The 20,727-nt window shown below is 33.4% G+C and overlaps 1 protein-coding gene across 1 annotated transcript in view; it reads left to right on the top strand.

The window, feature by feature from the left end:
* Positions 1 to 5,149: 5,149 nt before the first annotated feature.
* The window catches only part of LOC103593951 (bifunctional heparan sulfate N-deacetylase/N-sulfotransferase 4), a gene marked incomplete at its 3' end in the record, with an annotated part of 243,352 nt that continues 227,774 nt past the window's right edge, over positions 5,150 to 20,727 (top strand). Inside the window, exon 1 of the mRNA XM_008577091.1 lies at positions 5,150 to 5,586. The remainder of the gene's footprint in view (positions 5,587 to 20,727) is intronic.

The raw sequence follows: 20,727 nt of genomic DNA, 5'->3' as shown, positions 1-20,727 counted from the left end.
CAGAAAACAAATGATATCGGGATACCTAAGGTAAAAAGAATTTGCTAACAGGTGAAACAAAATACCCTATGCGACAGAAAGGTTTTTTATCAAATTTATCACTGTGATGCTAGTATACTGGTCTGAAAGTAGGTTTCTTAGTTTCAACATTTAGGACTTTAAATTAGAGAATATGAAATGATTCCACCTGTAAGTCCTACCTCAGAAGAAAACTGCCATTAAGCCATAATGAAATTTTGGCAAATGCAAATTACAAAAGAAAGAAAGAGAAATAAAGAAACAAAGTGAAACTGCCTGTTGTAGATACACCATATACCATACACTTTGCGATAAAGATTCCCTTCTGATGAGAGACTCCCTCTGGAGTTGTGGCCTAATTAATGGACTTTATGAGCTCTCATCACCTTTGTACAGCCTCAAAAAGAGAAATGCACTAAGCAAGGATTGATTATAAACGTCATTTTTTCTGTCCTCTGCCTCCTCACCGTGGGTCTCACTTGTGTGTTACCCTTTCAGGACACAACAATTCTTGTGATTCAATGGTGCTTTGACTAACAACTGCAATTTATTAAAAATCATGTTCCTTTAGGCAATTATCAGCCAAACCAGAATTAGACTGTTTAGTCTGTTGGCCTTTCAAGCTTTGCATCTTCAAAAGATTTATTTGAAGTGTTAACATGCTGATTTTTCTCTTGCTAAAACAATGCACTACAGTGATGCTGGCAAAAAGATTCTTTCTTCCAACCTGCAGTTCCCATCTTTTCTCTCCCTCAATAACTTGCTAACAAGGGATCCGGATGTGTAATAAGATAACATTTAAGTCTGTGACTGGGGTGCTTGTTACGCAAGTAATGTTATTTGGTGCTGATTTTTCTCACCATGTGTTGTGATACCAGTGTAGCAAAACTGACTTTATGCTCCTTTTTGCTCACATGAGTTCTTATCTGGATAACTGCTAGTAGATTTTTTTCCCCTTAGAAAAAAATTTTGGTATTAGTCACTAACAGTCCAATTAGAGCCTTTCCCCCCCTGAAGGCATAAACTTTGAACATGGCAGTTTCTTTTACTCATGATTTTTCTTTTAAAAAATGAGCAAGAGCCTTTTGTATTAGTTGGGATCATAGGACAGTTGTAATGATAAAATGATAATAGTAATAATTGCAAGAAAAAGAGACAGACAGTAAGTGGTACCATGGCAGTAGAATTTTGCGTTCATAAGCTTTAGTGGTTTAAAATGTAAAATAAATTAGTTGCATTTATTTAAAATTATGAGAACTATAAGTGTAATTGGTTGTATTCATTCAAAATTGTTACTTTTGCAGTACAATTAGAGAAAGGAGATAAAAAAACTTAGAAAAAATAAAAATGTATACTTAAAGATGTAAATATCTTCTATTTATAATCTGTACATGCATGTATAAAAAAGTTTTTACATGAAAAGTTTGTAAGAAATAGAAATTATGAGGTAATTGAAAATATTTTTGGCATTCTCTGCACAAATTTCTATTTATTTTAGATGCATGTGTTTAAACCTTGCAGTTAGTAATAATTAGCAAATAAACAAGTTAATGAAAAAGAAAATAATGACTAGAAATTTTGGAATTGTTAAATATACAGAATCTTTCTGAAGACTTCTAATATTTCTGTTAGTAGATATAACTACAGTCTGACTTTCACTTTAAAAGGAATTGATATATAATGAAAATATATAAAAATAAAAATAAAAAATGAGGGCCGGCCTGGTGGCGCACTGGATAGTGCGCCGCTTGGGAAGCGCGGCGGCGCTCCCGCCCGAGGGTTCGGATCCCACATACAGACCGGTTCCCGCTCACTGGCTGAGCGAGGCGCGGGAGCAACGCCGAGGGTTGCGATCCCGTTGCCGGTCCCCGGTCCGGTACGGGGGCAACACTGAGGGTTGCGAGCTGTTGCCGGACACGGAAAAAGACAAAAGACAAAAAAAAAATAAAATAAAATAAAAAATAAAAATAAAAAAAATAAAAATAAAAAATGAGCTTCTTTTTTCAATAAGCATGTGTTTGGTTTTGTTTTCTGTTTCTTCTATTGAATAAATAGGCACATATATAAAATAAAGTACAATTATATATATTATTAAGTATAAAAACATAATACTTTTTATACATTATAAGTGTGTGTTATAGAATATTTTCAACATTTTCACTTTTGTAATTTAGAAAGAATGCATATGACACATATGCATTCCTTGATCTTTCAAGGAAACTCCACTGAAAGTTTAAAAGGTAATTTGTAAGATAAATTTAGTTGAAAAAAGAAGTTCTATAGTGGATGAATACCACTTTACTTTTGCTGAAGCAAGAGTGCAATCAAATAAAAATATGTAGAGCTCCAAAAGTTAATTAGTTCAAGTTCAATTCTATTTTAAAAAGATCCATCGAGGTCTAGTATAAGTCTAGACTTATGTCTTAATAGATAAAGGAAAAAATGTATTACATTTCATGGTGTATCCAAAGACAAATAGGAACATCCACTCTTTTCCTTATAGAATTCAACTATAAGCAGTTGGGTAAATGTTTTGTGTAATGTATATTACTACAAACCAACTGGATAGATGCTACATCTGACTTAAGGGCAAGGCCTGTAAATTATGAAACGCAGGTTAAATGATTAAAGAAAAACATTTTGAGCAAATAATTCTTCCCTATCTTCTCTCTTGCATATTACATTCACTCCCCAAAATGTCCAAGGCCATGTGCTTTATTATCTAAACGTGACAGATTAGAAAATGATAAAAGATCATAATTTCACAAATAAGTTCTTTTAATCATTGGAGAATATACTATACAAAGGAAATTATAAGAAAAATATATTTAAAATACTTTGGGGATTATTTTGTTTTGGTTGTTTATTCTGGATGTTGTGAATTTCTCCAACTTTCCCCAGGAGTAGAAAAAAAAGTACTTATGGTTGGTTTACATTCATTTATATATATATGTACATGGTGGGACCCTCTGTCCTCAATATTTAATTTATTACTTATGAACAATGAGAAATGACAGTAAAGGTTTTTTTGTTGTGTTTTTTTTCTTTTTCTTACAATAAATTTTAATCTCTCATCTCTGGATTTTTTGTTTCTAAAAGGTAATGTTTAACAAATATTTAAAAGAACTTTAGGTTTAATAAGAGTATTTTCCATTAATATTTTATATGACACTTTTACATTGTGAAAGTACTTTCACTTTATTATTCATTTTACTCCTGAGAATAATGTGTCTTTTCAACTAAAAACATTGTTTATAGTCTAATACTAGCAAAAACAATGATAAACAACTTTCACTTGTAATCAACTAACATCAACTACAGTTATCACCAGTGCTGAGGCTGTAAACCCTGTTTCATGTTTTAATGTGATGGTTTTGTAATCAGAATCACTGTGTTGGCATTTAGTTCCAATAACTGAAACTACTCTGATAAAGTGGCATTCTTTATTGAGTTGTGAAATAGAAATACATCAAAAGGATTAAGTCCTCAGGTACTTTACAATAACATTTCTTTTCATTTGAATCATTTTTGTAAAGATAAGACAGGAATAAGAAGTAAACTTGAACAAAGAAAAAGGTAATATTTATAAACTACATAAAATGGAAAATCTTCAATTAGATTTTAAAATTTATCTTCTTTTATTTTGTTTCTCAGCAGTTAGAGTTTGATATGATACTGTTCTAGAAATAATTATTTTATCATGACATTGAAATATTTAGCTGCAATTTATTTATCCATTTCGAATTTTGATGTGTATCACTATGAAAATTCTGACTTGATCTTCAAATGCACCTTTGCATTTCAAATGTTTTTAAAAGGTGGTAAGAAGTTCCTGGACTCTTCTTTCATAATTTTTAAAATGTAAGTTTTTCCTTTAATACACTTTTAGCATGTGCATCTGAAAAAATAGCTGACACAATCTATGATGTAGTATATTGTATTTGTTGTTTATGAATAATTGGTAGGTATTTTTTATAATTTTTTAGATTTTTTAAATCTCTATCTGGTATATGTCCACAGTTTGTAGACCCTCAAAACCTTGTGCAGTGCAATAACACTAGTAATACTGGGTATGTTAAAATCATTCATCTGAATAACCACATTATCAATAAATGCTGAGTTTTGAGGGAATCCCAAACACATATGTCAGAGGGGTGCCTGGAGTTGACGAAAGTTTGCAGCTCTGTTCTCTAGCCTAAAGGGGTCTTGGACCAAGGTCTTATTCACACATCTTGTTCCACCAAATTAAATGGTGGAGACAAAAGAAGGTATTGAAGCAAGAAGATCACAAGGAATCATATAATCTGGAATAAAGGAATGCACTTGAAAGCATTTTACCTATATTGTGTATGTATTCTAATGAAGAAGTTCAAAGAAATTTGCATAAAGCATATAAAAGTAGTTTACAGTATCTTTATGAGATTGTACGAGTTAGTAGAGAACAAAGAGCAGAAACACTTCATCTTATTTTGCCAAGTAAAAAACCAAGACATTGAAAGAATTTTTGTCAGTGCTGGTAATAGAAGAGAACTTTGCCACAGTAATCTAGTAATTTACCTCAATAAATAAAACAATGCATACAGTAAACACAAACACACACACACACACACACACTTTCTTTGCCCCTAACATTTATCATGGTCTAAAATAATACTATTAATTTCTACAATATGTAGCTCACAATATTTCTTCAAGTTTCTTATTGCTCATTGCTGGCTTTTGTGGAGTTGTAATTTGTGTTTTGAGTTACAGCAGAAAACCTACCTTGAACTTTTTTTTTTTTTAACCCAATAGAATATAGTGGTACAGTGTCAGAGCTACAAAGTGGAATTTTATTCTCGAATTTCATAGGAAATAGTCCAACTGTACAATGAAAGATTATGCAAATTCTCAAGGAGCATCTAATCAATCACGGTGGTGTGCGAGGAATGCAGCCGATCTCTGAATTAGCTTCTGTTGGAATGTATTCATGTGTAACATCCCACCGCCTGGATGACATCACGACAGCTCCAGGTCCTTGAAAGTCTCGAGGATGATTAGCTGAAGGAATTGGCTGTTTCTGCCAATCATAATCCGGCAGAGCTGCCCATATAGTTCTGGAGACATGAGAGAAAGAGGGAGGGAGGGAAGGAAGGACCGACTACAGCTAAACAAGAGGCACAGCAGCAGCAGCAGCAGCAGCAGCAGAGCAGGAGCAGCTGGTATTCCGGTGATTAAATAGTTCTCATAGCCTTTTTGCTGTACTCGGTCTGCTCCCTGGAGTAATTCTCGTGTCCAAGAAGGAAGCTGCATTTTAACGGTGTGCTGAACAGAGGTTTGAATCATTCCAACTGGCTGCTTGTTTTGAAAAGGACGATGTGTGTATAAATAAAAAGACTCTGCTGGAAGAGTTCAGATACTAGAATTGGAGCTAGAGATTGCTCTCGGAATATTGTTGAGGCAGATTGTATGAACTGAAAGCTCCTTCTAATTAACCTGGAGCCAAGTGCACCTGAATACTGGATATCTCATTTTCTAACTCGGGATACACTCAACTTAGAAAAAGAAAAAATTGAAATGCTTCTCTAGGTAAGTTACTGCTTAATTTGCTGAAACCAAGAAGTGTATAATAAATGGATATATGTTGCTTAGCTATGTAAACAGGTTGAACATAATAAAGTTTTATTCGTGAAAGACTTATGTGGAAACATATATTTTTAAACCAAATTCAATCTCCCTTTTCCGCATGTGTGTGCTTACCTGTCATTACTCTTTGTAGAAGTTCTATTTGCACTATAAATGGAAAATACAATCCTGAGTAAAAGATATAGAACTTGAAATATTTTAAACAGTTGCCAGAACATTTGCATAAAAAACACCCCCCCTTGATAATAATTTTAGTCTTTTCATATTGAAATCGCCAATTTTACAAACAGCATCCAAAGCTAACTGTAGGGTTATAAATGTTTCCCCAAGAAGTGTTACTGAGAACATGGCATTCAAATTACTGAAGACCAGAACTTCTCTCCTTCTCTCTTCAACAGCATAGTCCTGAGATTTATAGGCATGCTCCATTCTAATGGTCTGCTTTAGAGAAACAGCTGTCACAGACATTTGAAATTGTCATAAATTCCTTATAAAGAAACAGATGTTTTCTTCTTAGCTCCTATTAGGAAAGAAAATAAATTCTTAGAACAATGTATGTCATATGACATAAGCACAGGTTCCTAGGAGGACAGAAGCAGCTTTATGAAATACCTGTGAATACCTCCAAATTCCTCATTCACAAAATAAGGTGAAAAACAAGAAATGTTATTTAAATATGGTTTTACTCATCCTTTCCAATATATCTGTTAGAGGAAGCTAAGCACAAAGGAACCTTAAACTTTATTTTCCTTGTAATTTGTCCTGATTAATAAGATACTGTATTTTCTGGTTACTATCATAGAATTTTCAAGTGATGATATGTTTTATTATGATAGGCTATATATATATATCATATATAAATATGTATGTGTATATATATATACTTTGTGTTCTCATAAAGCTCTGAAAAAGTTTCAACAATTTATACTTTATCATATCTCTATCAAAATCACCGTTGCTCGCTTTCGCTGTGCCTTCTATCAGAATATTTCTCATTAATTCAAGATGATAAATGTTTTCAAGTAAATTGCAAACCATGATATTGATGTGCTTCTGTAACTTTTAGGGTGATTTTTAGTTATCCACTTTCTCACCAACTTTATGGTTAACGTGCTGTGAGTTTCTTGACACAAGAAGAAATTGATGAAGACAAAAGTTATTGTAATTAGTTGAATTTCCCCTAAAGGAGGAAGCAATGATTTTTTCTTACAAAGATTTAAAAGATTTGTTTATATTAAAAGAATATCTCTTCTATTAAAAGTAGGCCAATTAGTTATATCGAGATGTCAAGTAGGTACTATATTGGTCATGTTTTTTTCATGAGGCAAGTGTATGTAGAGAATATAAAGTCTACTTACTAAAAAAACAGTCTAAGTCTTCAAGTGGAATTCATAAACAATAAGAGATTAATAAGCAAAATATACTTGCCACATACATTTATCTCAATATATAAATGAGAATTTAAACTGCTGTGATTGCTTACATTTTTAAAAACAAGAAATTCTGTAAATATTTACCTTATGATGATTAATATTACACAGCATTTACATTGATAGACATCCCAGAATAAGCTAATGGGAACTATTTTTGGAAATTGAACACTAAGCAGCATAGTCCTTTCTGATTCTATCTGAATGGCAACTGGTCACCACCAAGATTGATGCATAGAAAACCCTTTGAAAAACTTGTAATGCATATGATTTATTAACTATAACATAAACATCACCCTTAAAGGGAAAATATGTGTTATTTAGAAACCCAGGCATCATTCTTAAATAAAAGAAACATAAAACCTCACAAGAATTTTAATAATTGTTTTTCTTTTAATAAAATAATACAAAATGTGTGTAAATAATAAATAAAAATATAAATGTATATAAATTGTATTTTGTCTTCTGTAAGATGAAATTATTATCTAAGAAATGTATTATTTTAAATTCTTTACCCTAAATACTAAAAGGAAGTAAATGGGGCTATTTTATATATAAATATATAAACTCATAATTTAGAATTTCTATATTTGATAATCTAAATAGGAATAGATGCCCATAGGTATGTTTACCTCAAGAAAATAACAATTGTTTACATTTTATCTGAGTGTTAAAATTGTTACACCTATTCTTTCTTCTTCCAAAAAGGCATCTGTAATTCAATCTCAATATGAACATTAGCTCTTAAAGATGCTAGATAAATGTTTCTAACCCAGTAAAATAGTTGTCCCCAATAGGCCTACTGTTTATATGATCCCCTTGCACTTTCTGTTTGAGTGGAAAAGGAGCCTTTGAGAATAAAATCCATAGATCAAACTTGCTGTGCTTCATTTAGTAGCAACTTCTCAGGGAGAACAGAGAAGTGTTTAGCATACTGTGTTCAAACTAGGAGATTCTGGCTTTTGCTGCCTCCCCAGATTTGGAAAGCAGCTGGGGAAACTTATAAAATAAAACTAGAATATCAGCCCTGGCTGGAAGCCAAGATGGAGAAGCTATGCACCCAGAAGGCTAATTCTTTCTGGGCTGAAATTCATTGATAATGCATTATGTTTAAAGTCTAACCTGAAGTATTCTTTTTTCCCCCCAGTAGAAACTATGGGATGTATAAAGAACAAATATATATTTTCTGAGTAGAGCAAAATTTTAAAGTAACAAAGATGTCTGCCTTATTAAAGGTTGCACTAATGAAAAATGTAAATATGCCTAGCAGAAACTCCTATAAAATATAGTGTGTACTCGGGAGAAGAAAAAGAAATAAAGATGAGATGCATCATCTAACCATCAGTTTAAAGATGGCAGAGAGATTAGAAATGCCACCTATGGATACATGCCAAAACAAATGCAAAGGTTTTATTAAAGTAACTGGCCTAGTAAAATTTACAGTAAAAGTAAACATGCTAAACACTGCTATATCACATATTTCGTAAAACTAGACAACAAAAGAGAAGGTAAACTCTCATTCATTATGTACTCCAGATAGTGAGGAAAAAGAGAAACCATGTTGTTTGTTGGTTTATTTTAATTTTATACAGTGAGAGAAACGGGTCAGGTGTCAGACACAATGCTACTGCCTTCAGTCCTCATGATGTAACATGCAGCTAACCTTTTCTTTAACACTTCAGGAAACTTTCAGCTATGCTGTTATACAGTGTTAAATGCACTGTTTTTTAGTTATTTTCAGTAAGCTTCAGAAGTTAGAGGTGTCATTTTCAATGCAGAACTTATATCCATACATGTGTCCTATTTCCAAGATTTTTTTATCTCAGTTTTCTGAGGAATGCTATCACATTCTAGAGTTGACAAATACAAATTTTATCTTAGAAATAATATTGAATTGATAACAAATTTTCCCAAATCCCAAAATAGTCTGATAATGAATTCCAAACTCATCAATGGCTTCAGGCATTTCCAGACAAATAGAATTTTTTGAAATGTGGATAGTGACTTATTCTTCATTCCTACTGGTGACAATCTTTGCTCATATAACTCGATGTATTTATTTCCTTTGCCATGTTATACTTGTCTATATTCATGAGTATCCAGACAATTAAGACTGTGAAATAGGTTATAACAAAATAATCTATGTATGACTAAATAATGGCTTTCAAGTTACTCTTTTAGGTACTTTACATATATAGACTATCTTAGAAATATTTTTTTCAAAAGAGATATTTAAGATATTTCATTAGAATAAATAAACAATCATGATTAATTAAAATTAAGTAGCTGATTAAAAAATGAAGGGTTGAAATTGACTATGTTTAAATACTTGAGTACATGATTTGATGATGTACTCAGGGTATTTGAGAAAACAAAAGTGATGACTCTTATGTTGTAGAATTGAGACTTCTGTACAGAACCCAACTTTTATTCTTTTTAGAAACTATTGTTCTAAATATGTAAAGAGCTCAATAAAGAAAGCAACTTTTATGGGGCCGGCCCGGTGGCGCACTGCTATAGTGCGCCACTTGGGAGCGCGGTAGCGCTCCCGCCAAGGGTTCGGATCCCACATACAGACCGGCCACTCACTGGTTGAGGGAGGTGCGGACGCAACACCAAGGGTTGCGATCCCGTTGCCGGTCCCGGTCCGGTACGGGCACGACACTGAGGGTTGCGATCCGTTGCCGGTCACGAAAAAAGACAAAAAGGAAAAAAAAAAAAAAAGAAAGCAACTTTTAGCAAGCCAACAGACACACACTTGTGGATGTGCAAACACTTTTTTGTGTGTGCCCAAATTAGAAAATTTCCCTATTTTGAACATTCACCATCAACTACACTTGTGTTGTGCTTTATTTAAAATATTTAAACTTCTCATTAAAATACTTTGATGGGATATATCTTCAACCATAACCAAGTGGAAGTTGAAAGCCAGGTTCAGTATGCCCATGTAAAATGTGAATATAGAAATGTTTCCTTAATCTCTCTTCACTTGTGCCTTTCTTTCTTCTCTTTCTTGTTCCACTTTCCTTCTTCTCTGTTCCCTTCCCTTCCCCCTTTTTCACCATTCTTTCCTCCCTCCCTCACTACTTCTTTTCTGTGTTCCTTCCTTCTACCTCTGTTCCTTCCTTCTGTCCTTCCTTCCATCCATCCTTCCTTCATTCATTCCTTTCTTCCCTCTTTCCTTTTTTTCCTTTTCTCTATTCATTTTTGCCACATCAGCTTAAATGCTGTCTTGCACAGGTGGAGAGCAAGTTACGCATGTTTACTATGGCAGCAGTTATTAATCTAATGGCTTGGTGTAAACACAGAAGAAGTGGATAAAAGTACACTAAGCAATAAATAAAAGATAAGACAGGGTGAGAAATTCATGTGAGAGATATATTGTCAATTTTAATATAAGAACTGTTCTCCCACCTATGAATTCCAATTTAATTTATGAAATTTTTAAGTAAAGTCCTTATCTCCTTTCCCATATATTCCTCTTTCATTGTCAGTGGCATCTTTTCCATGCAGCAAATGCAACTTAGTGATAAAATTAAAATGATAACAATAAATGTAAATAATTCTTATATTGGTATTTTAAACCCCCATAAATAATTTTTATATTTAGTAGTTTAAATGTAGTATCATTGATATGCAGTCCAAAGGCCAACTGCCATGCTAATGGAAGAAAAAGAGAGAAGGAAAGGCTATTTTGCACATTTAGATGCTGTGATTTGACTCCATTCCTGAATCAGAAATTCAGTTGTAGACTGCTGATCCACAGAATTTGTCACATTTCATCAGACATCCCAAAAGAGTTCTTCTTCTTGAGGCACTGAATAGTCTTTCACACCTACATAAAAATAATTTAAACCTCAGAAATAAATATAGCAACACTAAAGATTAATACAAGGAAGGGAAGCAAATGGAGAGATGCATGTGCTCCTGTGAATGCACATAAAGTCCTAATTCTATACATTGCCCAAAGTACAAGTGAATAATTAGAATCAAATTTTAAATTTGATTTGTTTCTCAACCAATCTTTCACTATTGTTATGTCAGTCCAATTGAGATTTCATATACTGTAATAAGTAAAATAAAACACAGGTCGTCATTTACAAATTATAGTTATTAATTCATTTAAAGTATTATGGTTCCTGATATCTCAGTTTGTGAAGCCGCTGTCCTTGGAATAGGCCATTTTCTTAATAACCACAGGCATGATGCTAAAATTGGTCGATCGAGGTTGAACTCAATTTAGTACTTAAATTGCTCTATTCCTCTTGCTGGACATATTTTTCACTTTAAACAAAGAAATAGCTTTTTTTACTTTTGCTCGATAATGTTCATAATGATAATGAATATTATTTTCTATTATTTTCAATGTGTGCCAGACACTATTTGAGGTACTAGGGTGAACAAAATAGCTCTCAGGAGGCTTGTACTAGTATTCTTGTGGGAAAAACAAAATAGAGACCCTGTGATAGTGGCTGTGAGTATACTCTGAAGATGAATAAATCAAGGTGCTGGGTTAAAAAGAGTAAGTGAAAGCTGTAGGGCTGGTCAGGAAATGCCTTTCTGATAAATTGTCACTCAGAAAATCTATTTAAAAGTTACATGTCAATTTAAGCAACATTATTATGTTATCTTGTAGAAAAATGTGACGAGGTGTAGCAATTTCTCATAATATGCCAGCCAACAAGCTGAATTTTGCCTTTGCTTATTGATTGTTCTCCTTAGTTCTGTGAAGTTGTTTGGTAGAGTTTAGGACATGGCACACTGTTTAGTGTCACTTTCTCTGGAAAGTAGAGAGACTAATCAGTTTTAGAACATGCTGTCCTCAAATTTACTGGTACTCTTCACAGTTCTAACAAGTATTTTAAAAGTAGTATGCAAGAGAATTAACTTAAATTGCTGTATTTTTTCCTGAAATCCAATGCTATTATTGAATCTTAAGCTGCAGAGAAGCTGTCCCTTATCTCACTCTCAGTAACTGGTGGGGGTAAAAACCAATATTTCAAAAGATCGTTCAGTTGGCTAGAATGATGGACCTAATATAATGAACTTCGGAGGGATAAATATAATTCTTCACTGTGTAGTTTTCAGCAACTACAAAAGTACTTCAAATCAATAGGAACCACAAGTTTGAATAGACTGATACAAGGCTAGTACAAACTTAGAGTGCATTGATAGAATCCTAGTATCAACATCAAAAACCTGTTATCAGTGATTCCATTTAGCACAGGTCTGACATCATTTGGCCTGTTCATCAGTCTCAGGTTCCTGAGCCATCATGTGAAGAGCAGCCTTCTTTGACCTTCCTTTTCCTCCAGGGTGGACCAGGTGTTCCTGCTCTACCTCTCCACAGTTCTATCACAGTACTTACTACCTTATGGTGTACATGCTATATATGTGTCAGGGTCCCCCATTTAATCAAAGTCTTTTTGATAGGAATTCTTACAGAGTGCTTAACCAGTAGTAGGCAAATACCAAAGGTTTAATTAATATAAAATATAAGGAGACATCTGGGAACTATGTCATATGATCACCAGTCCAAGAAATAGTCATATTTAAAGGGAAAAAGACCGCAGAGGAGCAATAAGGTTACCTTTGTATGCTGAAGGATTTTTTTAATGAAAAGGGAATATGTCTTATGTGACAGCTGCAGACTAAAATTTGAAAGATATTGGAAAGTTATTTCTATGCAATGTCAGAAAAAAAACAATACTTTCTAAAATCAGTAAGATTTCCATCAATCAGAGCAACCAACACAGGGTAGAGTGTGATCAATCCAGAAGACTTCTGTGGAAGGAATTTCTGCCTTGAGTAGGAGATAAATGGTGGCTACCAAAGTTTCATTCTGTGACTGTAAGAAGTATGGATAAAGGCTTTAGAGTGAACATACTGCCCACCTAAAACTTTTCTCGAGCAGTTGGTTAGAAGACTGGTCAACGCAATTCAAGTAAATAGTAATTGAGTAAAATTACACAGTGAGAATGTATTAATCAAGATGTGCCCTACAGTCAAAAAGCAAATTTGTATAAAAGGATTATTTACGGGGTATACAATCTCTTAAAGAAAATTGCATAGTAAATTTCTTGAGTAAGGGATTTTTTTTTAATTTAAGCATATTATTTTCACTATTCTTTTGAGCCAGTCAGAGAAACAAAATATCTGAAGATTAGAAGATGCATAAGCAAGATGTGCTTCTGGCTTCTATGAACTTATAAATGTTAAAAAAAAAAAATAGAGATTAATTGGCTTAATTGTGAAGAGTAAGTCCTGATAGAGAAGAGTTATACTCAACGTTAACCAAAGAGTTAACCAAAAGTGGATTGGTTTAAAGATGAAATAGTATTGGAACATAGTAAGTGGCAGGTGGTAATGTTAGATTCTACCAAATCTGGATTCTAATTCCAGCTTTGCCCTTCCTCATGATATAACCATGAAAAAGCTAACTAACCTTTCTCTTCCTCAGGTTCATGATCTATGGTGGGGTAATAATGGCTACTTCATAGAATTGGTGGGAAGGCTAAATGTGACAATAAATACAAAGTTTTTAGTATATAGTTGGAAGCATGAAAGATTTTAAGTTAGTGGAATTAAGTTTTAATGATATGCATCAGTATTTTGACTTTGGCCTGCAATGCAACATTTTGTACTGATTTAAAGTAACCCTAGTGATGAAAATTGACTGTTCCCAATCTCTTTCATTTGGAGATAGTTATCTACACCACCTTTCTGCACTGTCTGTACTGTATTTTTGATCATATACTTGAATATTAGTAATATTAAATCTAAAGGATCAAATTGCATTGATCATCATTTTAGTCCGACTCACCGTGGTCTTGAAAATTAACTAACATTCAGATATCTTAAGTAAAACAGACCATAAACCAGAGGAAAAAAAGCATTAGATAAAGGTGCTAAATACTCTATCTTGATTTTCTGGCATGCTGTAGGAAGGAGAAATATGGAATTGGAAAGGCAAAGATTCCAAAACTGGAAATGGATTCCACAAAAACAAATACAAATTTTTTTAGTTGGTCTCTAACCAACTGCTAGAGCAGGGATTTAAGTGGACAGTGTTCATTCTAAAGTCTTTTATTCACACCCCTTCTAGTCACTTGAAGAAAACACAGGAAACCTTCACAGCCACCATCTATCTCCTACTCAAGGCAGTAATTTTTTGCCACAGAAGCCTTTTGGGCAGTATAATTAACTGCTTTAAATTACTAATTACTAAAGTTGACCTAGACTGAGATAAAAAATATATATATTCTAGGTATTACCACATTAGTTTTGCTATATTTTAAATTGATTTCACTGTGTCTACATGTAAAACATGGCCACTTTCATTACTTTTATTCTTTTGTTCCCAAATGTATTTTGAAGAACACAATATTTTACATTTCATAATCTCTCAGTCTTTTCTACCATATAGGCTTTTTGAGTGAATTATTTTGGTACAGAGCCTCGTATCCTTTTAAAGCATTTATAAGTAACTTTTGTTATAGATAATAATTCTAGATTCCAGTCATCAAGTATTAAAATAGGAACATCTCAAAAAATGTTGCCTCTGACAAGTAGCAGAATGCTTGAAATCTCTCCAAATCTCTTCTCATGAATTTTTATCATGCTTTTCCAAACTTTGAAAATTGTGTAACCTGGATTAGTTTTAGGTGGGAGGATGAAATTCTATATGGGATATATTAACATGTGACCATCCATGCTATTTCTGCTTTACAGCCAAGCTGATATTTTATTTTGCAATATCTAAAAGTTAAAGTAATATAAAATACGAAGCAATTAGATGAAAACTAGTAATCATGCCAGCAAAATTGAAAGGAGCATGTCTCCCTTTGATAAAGAATTATTCAACTCTTACATGTTGTGTAAAATTAAGAAGTGAAGTAGTAACTATGAGATAGATGAAACCTATAGCTAGAAAACATATAATTAAAAAACTCAGTATTTTCTATTTCAATAAAGTTCCTTGTAAGTCCTGTGCATGCAATGAAAATTCTAGTTCTTGATATTTAGGGTACCAATACAGTACAATGGCAATGTAGGAGATATTTAGAATTAATCAGCAAATGTGGGTTTGTATTTGCTGTGTGATATTGGACTGGTCACTTAACTTATCTGGATATTAAATTCAACATTCATTCTTTCCTTGAGTTCTTTGAATAATAATTTTGATAACTGGAATTTATAGCTGTTTGTGCACAAGAGAGTGCCTATTTGGAAAGAGTTTATTTTCCATCACCAGCAGCTCGAAGTCAGTAGTATAGAATGTTACACAGGTAATTTCCTGATAGTGAGATAAATAACGAAGAAAAATCTTACTAAAACTTCCTATAAACTAGATTAATAGAATCTAGTTATACTGCACTGAAACAATCTAAATTATCCCTTGGCATTTACATATTGAGAACTTCAAGTGTCTCCTAGGTAAGAAAGTCAGTGATAGAGAACTGATTGTTGAAATGAATTTTAAGAGATGGTAATCTTTTGTTACTCTTGATGCAGGCAAATTCCACTCATAATGATAAAGTGATAGCTTACCTAAATTCAGAAAAAGAATAACTAAAATATTAAAATATAGTTTCTAAGAGATTCTACATATGAATGTAACATGTGACTATAAATGCAATACTATTAGTAACATTAAATTTGCAAAACAAGTAGCCAATTATACATTTTATTACTTTTATAATTTATATGTTAATAAATTGTGATGTCTTGAAATTAAACTTCAATTTTAAACATTAGGCAAAATTCTTTTTTTTTCTCCTTGATTCATTATCAGTCATAAAGTAAATTTCTACATTTTGGCTTCATTTATCACCTTTATTTTATGGTTTGCTTGCCTGTAAGAATATGAGGGCCAAGTGAGCATTGTATGTTTCATGGATAACTGCTTCTGTGAGGGTCTACTGAGACAAAGAACAAGGATGCAAATCAATGCTAAATATAATAATGATTTTTAAAGAATGAATATTGAGCTAAACCAAAGCAATTATTAGTTGATGGCAATCATTTTATTGATGCTGGCTATAAGTTGATTTAACGTGAGTGTATAGAGAAAAAAAAGAAAATGAATACTCCATTGTAATTCTAAGACAAAATCAGTTATGTATTTCCCCTGCCTGGTCCTGGATCTGGGTTTTCTCTTCCTTTTCAGATCTCTCTTTCCTCTCTCCTCGTCAAAATTCATATCTTCTTATTCTTCCGTGATTAAAATAATTTACATTCCTCTCTGAATTCTCCCATGCTGACTTCAGTCCATAGGAATCTTTCCTTCTCTGAAATCTCATAGCACTTATCCATAGAGTTTTCACTTGGCAAATGTGCATGTTCAAAGGTACTTCAAAAAGTTCGTGGAATTAAAAGATACTGTGAATCTTTCCATGAACTTTTTGAAATCCTCATGACAACAATTTTATATTCCTATTGACCTTTTAACTTCCTTTTTCTTTTTACTCGCAAATGTTCTCAGCATGTTCACTACCATTTTCTCCTGGATTCACTTTAATCTTTTACTTGACCTCACTACACCACTGGACTGATTGTTCTAAGGCCACCCAGTATTCCCTTAATAGACATTTTCAAGGTCAATTTTAACTTGTATTTCTTGACTCATAAATTGCATTCAGTACTTGACCAGAAACATCTGTATCCCTTGCTTGCTGTTTCCATGGCTCTCTTCCACTAACCACAATTCATGTAGTGCTATTGCCCAAGGTTTTAATGGTCCATACTGTTCCTTAGTGCTGCCAGTCAATATCATGACTTTTCCTACCCCTTGACTTACAATTCCTGCACAGACCTTAATTCCATTCCTAACTATTCCATGGCCTAGTGGACTTTTCTTTTGGAATGTATCACTGCCTAGTGGACATTTTCTTTTGAATATAATGTATCACAATGTACTTATTTTCAAAACTAACGTATTTCTACTCTTCTCAAAACTAATATATTATGATCTACTCATTTTCTCTTCACACATCTTCTTTGCTTTCATATAACTCTGCACTTTACCCATTTTTACACTCATGATCCTGTATTGTAACTGCCTTTTTACTCAAATGTGGCAGAGTATAGACTTCCTATTGCTTTTGAATAGTAGAGACAGGTTTTTTTTTCAGGTGGACAGTGTGTCTGGCACTTGAGAAGTATCCAATGAATATTGAATGATTGACTCAAAATCGTGAAGTCTTCTGGAGATCCATTTTTTCCCCCTCTCAACATCCAGTCAATCACCAAGTCTTAACACTTATTTCTTATGTACAGGACAAAACTAATTCATAGGAGAGTATTGACAATCTTGTCCCTCCAACAAACAGTGTGAAGCATTCACCCTTTCCATTTCTCCCTGAAGAGAAGGGTGTCTTGTTTTCTTAATGGAAGATTAATTGATCAGCATAATAGGGTCATAGAGAAAGGAGATGAAAAGGGAAAAATTTAAAAAGAATGAAGCATTTGACAGAAAACAAGTATTGTAATAAGAGGATTTCCAGCGTAGCTTTGGGGTACAAGGGAATTGAAGAGTGGAGAAAGACATTTTAGAAGTGTCCTTTTTGTTTTAAGAATTGGAACTATTTAATATTGCTTAGGGAAATATGAGTGAAGAACAGAATACCTTTTTAAATAAATTACTGTGACTCTCGAACTGTGCTTCTTACTGGGCTACCCACATAGGGCTGTATATTTATAAGAGCTAGAAAGTTATACAGTACGTAAATGTTATGAAATAGTTTGTTCTTTTTTTTTAGTAGACTTTACTTTTTAGGACAGTTTTAGGCTCACAACATTACTGAGCAGAAGCTACAAAGAGTTTCCAAAGATCCTCTTCGACTCCACATGCATAGCCTTTCCCACCACCAGCATCCGTTACTGATCCAACAATGATATATCATTATCACCCAAGTCCATGCTTTACCTTAGAGTTCACTCTTGGTGTTGTATGTTCTATGAGTTTTGACAAATGTCAAACTGTATCAATCATTACAGTATCAAGTAGAAAACTTCACTGTCTTAAACATCTCTTTTCCTCCACCTGTTTATCCCTCTCTCCCTCCCTGCAATCTTCTGACAACCACTGATCTTTCCACTGTTTCCATAGTTTTGCCTTTTCCAGAATTTCACATAATTACAATTTAAAGTATTTAGCCTTTTTAGATTAGCTTTTTTTCAGTTAGAAGTATGTCTTTTATGTTTCTCCATGTATTTTTGTGGCTTGAAAGAATAGTTATTTTTAGCGCTGAATAATATTTCACTGTACAGATGTACCAAAGTTTATTTATTCATTCACCTACTGGTAGCTTCGAAGTTTTGGCAACTATGAATAAAGCTGCTGTAAAACATTCGTTGGCAGGTTTTTGTGTAAATGTAAATTTTTAACTCATTTAGGTCAATACCAAGAATCATAATTGCTGGAAAATACAATAAGACTGTGTTTAGCTTTGTAAGAAATTGACAAACTGTCTTCCAAGGTGGCTGTATAGTTCTGCATTTCATTAGCAGTCAGTGAGAGTTCCTGTTGCTCTACATCTTCCCCAGCATTTGGTGTTTTCAGTGTTTTTGATTTTACTCATTCTTGTAGTTGCATAATGGTATCTCATTGCCATTTTAATTAGTGATCCTCTAATGACATATGATGTGCAGCATCTTTATATATGCTTACTGGCCATCTTTATATCTTCACTGGTGAAGTGTCTGTTTAGGTCTTTTAATTGATTTGTTTTCTTTATGTTGAACTTAAGAGTTCTTTGTAAATTTTGGATAACAGTTCTCTATCAGATATGCCTGTTGCAAATATTTTTTCACAGTTTGTAGCTTGTCTCCTCATTCTCTTGACAGTGTATTTCCCCCCAGTGAAAATTTCTCATTTTAATGATGTCCAACTTAGCAATTCTTTCTCTCACACATTGTTTTATTGGTTTTGTGTCTATAAAGTCATCATCAAAACCAAGATTATCTATACTTTCTCCTATGTTATCTTCTAAGTGTTTTATAGCTTTACATTTTACATTTACATTTAGGGAGGATTTACAAACGGTCTATGATCCATTTCAGTTAATTTTTGAGAAGGGTGAAAGATCTGTGTGCAGATTCTTTTTTTTTTTTTTTTGCATGTGGATATTCAGTTTTTCCTGCACCATTTGTTGAAAACACTATGCTCTCACCATTGAATCACATTTGTTCCTTTGTCAAAGATCAGTTGACTCTATTTGTGTGGGCTTATTTGGGGGCTTTGTATTCTGTTATATTGACCTATTTCTTTTTTATTCTTTCACCAATACCACACTGTCTTGATTGCTATAACATTATATTAAGTCTTGAAGTTTGTTAGTGTCAGTCTTCCAACTTTGTTCTTCTCCTTAAGTATTGAAGCGTGGGTCTTTTGCTTTCTGTATAAACTTTGCTTGCTCTTTTTCATCCATATTTTCATTTTCTTAAGTCTTCATCTGGACTATTCTGATTAATTCTTAACTAGTCTTCAGCCTCATGGCTCTAATTCATTGCATTAATTCCTCAAAATATAACTTTCTAAAAGAAAAGAAATTTATCATGTCAGTATTCAAATTAAGGTATCTCAATACTTGTCCAATTTTTAAGAAAATTTAAAATCTTTAACATTTTAAATAAGACCTCTTAATCTTCTGGTATCTACCTGCCTTTTCAACTCAGTTTTCTACTATGCCTTAGAAAGTGGGATATAAACACTGGGAATAGAAAGGAACAAAACAGAATAAAATCCCTTCTTCAAAGAGTTTACATTCTAATGGCAGTGATAAGCAAGAAAAAAAGCAATATTATTTATACCGTATAATAGATTATTAAAATCTCTGTCTCTCTGTCTCTCTCTCTCTCTCTCTCTCTCTCTCTCTCTCTCTCACACACACACACACACACACACAAAGAGGGGTTAAGAAGAGTTGGAAAGGAGCTTGCAATTTTGTGTCGGGAGGCCAGAAACAGCTATACTGAGACTATTACATTTGAATAAGGAGTAAATGAAATGAGGACATATGCCATGTTGACATCTGGGGAAAAGTATTCTAGGCAGAAGAAACATCAAGTGCAGATGTAAGTATGTGAATAACACAGCATGTTCGGGGAATAGTGAGAGTTCTAATGAGGGACTGGAGAGAACTGAGTGAAGAGAAGTGGTGGGCTATTAGATAGACCTTCATAGAACACTCTATGAATTTGGCTGTTATTCTGAATGAAATGGGAATGTGGCGGGGGGTGATGCATTTTGGAGGTGGGAAGCTGATCAGAGAAGAGACATAACCTGATATACATTGTAAAATGACACTTATAGCCAAAGTATTTAAAACACCTAATGTGGAGCAAGGGCTGAGACAGAGATCAGTTAGGAAGATATTTCAATAATCCAGTGGAGAAATAATGCTGATTTGGACTAGGGTATTAGCCACGAGGTTCTTAATATATGTTCAGATTCTAGATAGATTTTAAAGGTAGAAGAATGAATGAAATAGATTGTGCGTCTGGTGGTAAACAAAGAGAAGAGTCAATGACCAACCCCAAGGGTGTGTGTGCTTGCGTGTGTGTGTGTGTCCCTAAGCAAATAAAATAATGGAGCTGCCACTTATATGGGGAAACAGAGTGAGGAATTAGTTTAGGAAATTGTCCCAGGCAA

This window comes from Galeopterus variegatus, unplaced genomic scaffold (genome assembly GCF_000696425.1).
Source record: "Galeopterus variegatus unplaced genomic scaffold, G_variegatus-3.0.2 Scaffold1449, whole genome shotgun sequence".
Classification (NCBI taxonomy): domain Eukaryota; kingdom Metazoa; phylum Chordata; class Mammalia; order Dermoptera; family Cynocephalidae; genus Galeopterus; species Galeopterus variegatus.
The sequence above is the reverse complement of the archived record's forward strand: the minus strand, read 5'-3'. Positions and strand labels throughout refer to the sequence as shown.